A 6,000-nucleotide genomic window follows, 5' to 3' on the forward strand; every position below is an offset into this window, starting at 1 on the left:
GGGGACCAGACCTAGCTTTGACACCTTGTCCCACCAGTAAGTAACTTTGTGACTTTGGGCAAGTCACTTTATCTTCCTGAGCCTACATTTTTATGTATACAATGAAGATGATGGTGCTCCTTGCAGGATTATTGTATGAGATACATAACACTGTATATGTAAAGCATCTGGCATAAGCATGCCCCCTTTTCCACTTCTTGGAAAAATCCTTTTTTAATGGAATTGACCGAGATCCTCTCTACCTTTCCACCAACACTATCCATTTTTTCCCACTCTAAATTGGCTCAACTGGAGAAGGAAATGGCAACTCACTCCAGTATTCTTGCCTAGAGAATCCCAATAACAGAGGAGCCTAGTGGGCTGCTGTCCATAGGGTCGCACAGAGTTGGACACGACTGAAGCGACTTAGCATGCATGCATGCTTTGGAGAAGGAAATGGCAACCCACTCCAGTATTCTTGCCTGGAGAATCCCAGGGACAGAAGAGCCTGGTGGGCTACCGTCTATGGGGTCGCACAGAGTCAGACACGACTGAAGCGACTTAGCAGCAGCAGCAGCAAATTGGCTCAACACCACCTTCCTCTTCTATTTAGTTATCCTATGACAGTGTGTTTCTTACATAGAAGGTCAAGAACCCTCAATGAGTTGTAGTAACAGTTATAGCTGACAGCTACTACCTTTACATTTGCCAGTTGTGACTACTTCATTTAATCCTCACAATTTAAAAAGGTGGGTTCTATGTAGATACACAGAGCCAAAGAGAGATTAAACGACTTGCCCGAGTCACACTGCTAGTAGTTCAGTAAACTCTTACTATAAGGATTTTTGAGCTGGATGCTGGCACCTAATGGCTTTAGATGGTCTGTGAACTCACTGAAAAGTACATACAAAACCCTGTCTGTTGTGTGAAGTCATTTTTATGGGGCTTTGAGCCTTCCTTAGATGCTCAAAGGGGTCCATGATGTCCAGAAGGTTAAAAATGACCACCCTAGAAGAGCTTCTCATGGATGAAGGCTAGGATAAAAAACAGTGGGGTCGGGCTGACACTTCCAAGGAGGGGACTCAGCCTTGGGAGTTTTGGGGTGTTTCTTGAGTCGGGAGAAGCCCACTTTATGGAGGCTAAGAGAAGAGTGGTTTGATCTGTGGAAGGACGTGAGAAAGGGGAAGTGAGTTGCCTTTGCTCCCAGCCCTTATCCTTCCACAAGATGAAGGACAGCCATTTCCTCTCATGGTTTCCCAAGAAAATGTGTGTGGGGGTATGCACGTTAGTCTAAGGAAGAGGAAGCTTGGAGAGACAGAGACCAGCAGGGCCCCGGGTACCATTCCTCCAGAGAAACCAGCCCCGCCCAGCAACCTCCTGGAATGCCTCAGCATTCCCTTCCTTCACTTGTCCACCCTGCCCCTTGCTTCTTCTCCTCCCTCAGATTCCCCCACCTCCTGACCCAAAGCACCTTCCTGGGGTCTCTGTAGATTTTCTGACAATCCCTTGCTGATAGTATATTTATTCAGTTTCTACTAACTTGTGTGTTAGTTGCTCAGTCATGTCTGACTCTTTGCGACGCCATGGATTGTAACCTGCCATGCTCCTCTGTCCATGGAATTTTCCAGGCAAGAATACTGGAGTGGGTAGCCATTCCCTTCTCCAGAGGATCTTCCCAATCCAGGGATCCAACCTGGGTCTCCCACCTTGTGGGCAGATTCTTAACCATCTAAGCCACCAGGGAAGCCCCCTAGTAACTCATTTTGATCACCTAATGTGTGCTGGACAGAAAGTCCCCTCAAATTCTCCCGTGCTTCCTGAGACCTGACCTTCCTAAAGTTTCATGCTTTTGAAGACAACATATGGATTCTTAGACTCCTGGAGAGCTGGAGTGGAGAGGATTTGCTGAGGCCTTCTGCATTCCCTCCTTTATAATAAACATGAGGGAGATGGAGGCTTTGGGGGATTTCATCTTGTCAGACAAGGTCAGAAATGCAGGGGGGAAAGGAGAGAGGAAGAGGATGTCGTGGAAAGGTTCATTCATTTCTGTCAGATGCCAGGCACTGCCAGGTTCTGGAAATAGAAGATGATGAGCCTCAGCCCTTGCTCTCCAGGGCTCTGAGGCAGCAGTTCTCTAGCACCCAGCACAAGCAGCACAGTCCCTGTAGGTTAGTAACAGTAAGCCATTGCTTCGGGCTTCAGCTGGAACTTTTTGATGCCTATCATTTATATTCCCCTCAGACAAAGACTGTTGTAGCCCCAAGGGGAAAGAGGTTCAAGAGGTTTGGCCCAACTCCAGGAATCCTCTCCAGAAGTCACGGATTGGTGGACTGATGAGGACTCTGGTTTCTGCTAGTACTTCCTGAAACACAAACCACCCATGCATGCTTCTTGTAGGGTTACAACTTGGGAGCCAGGCACTGTGGAGGGAGAACCACATCGACAAGGAAGTCTTTCTTCTTGGAGACCCTGGGAGCCTCAGCATGCCTCACCGGCCTCCTGAGGGTGCTGGCTTTTTCCTTGAGGGGTGGAACAGGTCCCGTTGGTGACTTGAACAGGGACTACAGCCCCATCCATCAAAGGCTGCAGGGGTGCCAGGACGGAGGCGCCCCACTCACCAGCTCTGTTCCACTCAGAATTCCACCCCCATTCCAGGATGGTATCCTCCCCCTCATGGAGAAAGCCCCTCTATGCACAGCTGCTCTGGGGTCCAGTCTCAGGTCCTTTCTTCAGTCTCCGGAGTGGGCAGCTCGCTCCTCCTCTCCACTGTCACCCTCATACCAACTGAACTAATTCCTTCCCAATTATTGGGCTTTGCAGCCCTCCGTGCTTGGGGGGAAATTAGCATTCCAGTTAATGATGTCACGGTTCAAATCAGTCTTTTCTTAGTGTCTGCATGGTCTGGATTCTGTGTGTGTTGCCTGGCAGGGCAGGGTTTGAGCACAGAGCAGGGAGAGGGCAACAGAGCCAGGCACCCAGAGCTGCGGGTAGGGCATCTTCACACAGTGAAAGGGGAACACCTGTTAGAGCAGCTTTGTGTGACCCATCCCAGCATCTGGGAGAAGTCTCACCACTGCCTGTGTCCCCTCATTCCCTTTGTGTCCCCTCTCTTTGCCTCAGACACCCCACTGCTCTTCTGAACACCTTTTGGGTCCAGAGAACCGTTGTATCAGGAGAGCCTTATTCTCTTTTGCCTTCTCCTTCTAATTCTAGAGAGGCTGGGGGGACTTAGTCTTTCAGGAGGGAATTCTGTGAGCTGAGCCAGAGAGGAAGCCTGGTCAGGGGCTAAGCCAGCTGCTCAAGGTCACACAGCTAACTGGCAGTAGAACTGGGTTCTAAACCATGTGTGTCTTCCCTTATAAGGTGTATTCCCTTGTAAGAATCTCCACTAGATCTAGGAGATCCAGGTCATAGACTTCAATATGAAAAAGGAAAGAATTTAGCTGTGAATTATGAAATCTGGATGTAAGGGTTCTAATCTGTGAGGGTAAGGGTGGGGGTGGAGAGTGGAGAGGTGGGCCAAGGGAACAGGGAGGACTAGGAAAGTGAGGTTGGGAAAAGTATTGTCATCCTTAAGGGTTTGTGTTTAAAATGCAATGACATCTATTAGAAATGACGTAAGTATACCAAAGAGCATGCATTGAGGTCAGAGTCAGTCATACTCACTGAAGACAGTGAACTGGAAAAACTTGGTAACTCCATGCCAGAGAGCCTGGAACCTGGTTGGCCAAGCATCATCATGCATGTTCCTAATTCCTCCTGTCTGTTTACTAGCCAGACTCTATTTCACCTCACTCTGTGTGTGTCTGTTCCCTTAGAAGCCATGTGGCTATACATGGCATTCCTCATGGGCTTATACTACCTCCTGCGCTGGTACCAGGAGAGGCAGGTGGTGAGCCGCCTCCAGGACAAGTTCGTCTTCATCACGGGCTGTGACTCGGGAACAGGAACCAGCTGGCCAGGCAGCTCTACCTACGAGGCTTGAGGGTCCTGGCTGTGTGTCTGATGGAGTGGGGGACCAAGCAACTGAGGAACCAGACATCAGACAGGCTGCAGACAGTGATCCTGGACGTCACCAAGACAGAGAGCGTTGTTGCTGCCACCAGTGTGTGAAGGCACGTGTGTGGGACAGAGGTACCACCCAGATTTCTTTTGTATTTATTTCTTCTCTCAGTGTGAAGGGGAGATCCCCTGTCAAGAAAGATTCCAAGGTGTTTTCCAGGACTTGAAGTCCCACCTGCCTTCTTCACCTCACCCAGCTGACAGAGGAGCCTCTTTCACCCCCTACTCCCATCTCTGACCTTGAAGTTTTGCAGCTTGGGGGAGAGTTTCCCCTGATGAGAATGTGTCCTTGCAGACTTCCCATCTGGTGTCCTCTCTTCTCTCAGCAGGTCTGGGTTTCTTGATGCTAAGTGAGCAGGGTGATTGGGGTGCACTTCCTGGAGGAGGGGAGGAGACGGGAGCTCTGGTTGGAAGGCTGCATGGGGCTGGGGCTGGGGGCAGGGGTGGAGCTGGGCTGTGTTCTCAGCCCTGATCATGTTCTTGCTGGTCACCCGTAGTTGTCTTACACGAGTTTAAATGTCACTCATTTTCAGATGATGGCGCAGCTGTCAGGACTTGTGTAAAGATGGTCAGAAAAAACTATGGGGTCACTTTCTCTTCCTCTTTTTTTGTTCACACAGTTCTGCCTGTGGTTTATTGGTGAAAGGAAGAACATTAATTTCTTTTATCTTGGTATAAATGTAAAACATGATCATTGTGGATACAGAAAAGTACAAGGATGAAAACCAAATTCACCTCAAATCTCACCACCCATATATATGTACTGATAACATTTTGACATACATGGTACTATATTTTGCAAATAGTGTTATTGTACTTCTTTTCATTAAAAGAAGGTAATCAATTTTATAACATAGATTATAAATAGAATTATAAATAGAAACATTTCAAAAACATATAAATAAAATTATAAATAGAAACATTTCAAAAACATAATTATTAATGATGGAATATTCTATCCTGTAGGGTAGCATTACTTACTAAAGTGGTATGCAATGGATATGATACATAATGGTTTCCTAGATTTTACTCATTGTGTTGAACATAAATGATGTCTTGGTAGACTTTTATTTACCCAATTTTCTAGTATAACCATACTTTTTACTTTTTTGGTGGGGAGGGTTTTGGTTGGTTATGTTTGTTTGTTTTTGCCTTGTTAAAATTTTTTATTTTTTATTTTACAATTTTTAAAAGTTGCACTCCATTACACTTATTACAAAATATTGGCTAGCATTCCTTGTATGGTAGAGATTCCCAGGTGGTACTAGTGGTAAAGAATCTGCCTGGCAAAGCAGGAGACGCAAGAGACATAGGTTTGATCCCTGGGCTGGGAAGATCCCTTGGAGTAGGAAATGGCAATCCACTACAGTATTCTTACCTGGAAAATTCCATGGACAAGAGGAGCCTGGAGGACTACAGTCCATGGGGTTGCAAAGAGTTGGACACGACTGAGTGTACACATACATAAGCCATGTGTGGTACAATAATATGATCGTATATATTGATTGGGTGTTTGGTGTCAAATATGGTGGGAAAATATACATTCTGAGGGCAGGTTTAGTACTAAGCAGTGGAGGGACTAATTCTGTGTGTTAATAATTCCGACACCCTGTTCCCAACTGCCCTGACCCTGCTCTTCTGCCCTGAGTTCTATTAGTTGCTAAGTCTTTAAGTTCTTGGTATTTGTCTTTGTGTCTCCCAGACAGGTTTCCATGAAGCTGGGCGCCTGTTAAATGAGGGGCCTGGGGACAGAGCAGCCTCCTATGGGTCGGAGGAGAAGGTGGATTTTTCTGGCACTAAGTGTAAATTCCGATTTGGGGAGAGTGGTTAATAGAGGCAGCCCTGCTTCCCCTTGAAAGCCTACCCTTGGAATTCTCCAGATTCCTGTAGGAACATTGCTCAGTATTGATGTGGGTATTTCAAAACCCTCTTGGACCTCTCCCCTTCCTCATTCCCATC

Source organism: Bos grunniens, chromosome 5, assembly GCF_055505025.1.
Source record: "Bos grunniens cultivar Pamir isolate PY7600 chromosome 5, Bosgru_T2T1.0, whole genome shotgun sequence".
NCBI classification, from domain to species: domain Eukaryota; kingdom Metazoa; phylum Chordata; class Mammalia; order Artiodactyla; family Bovidae; genus Bos; species Bos grunniens.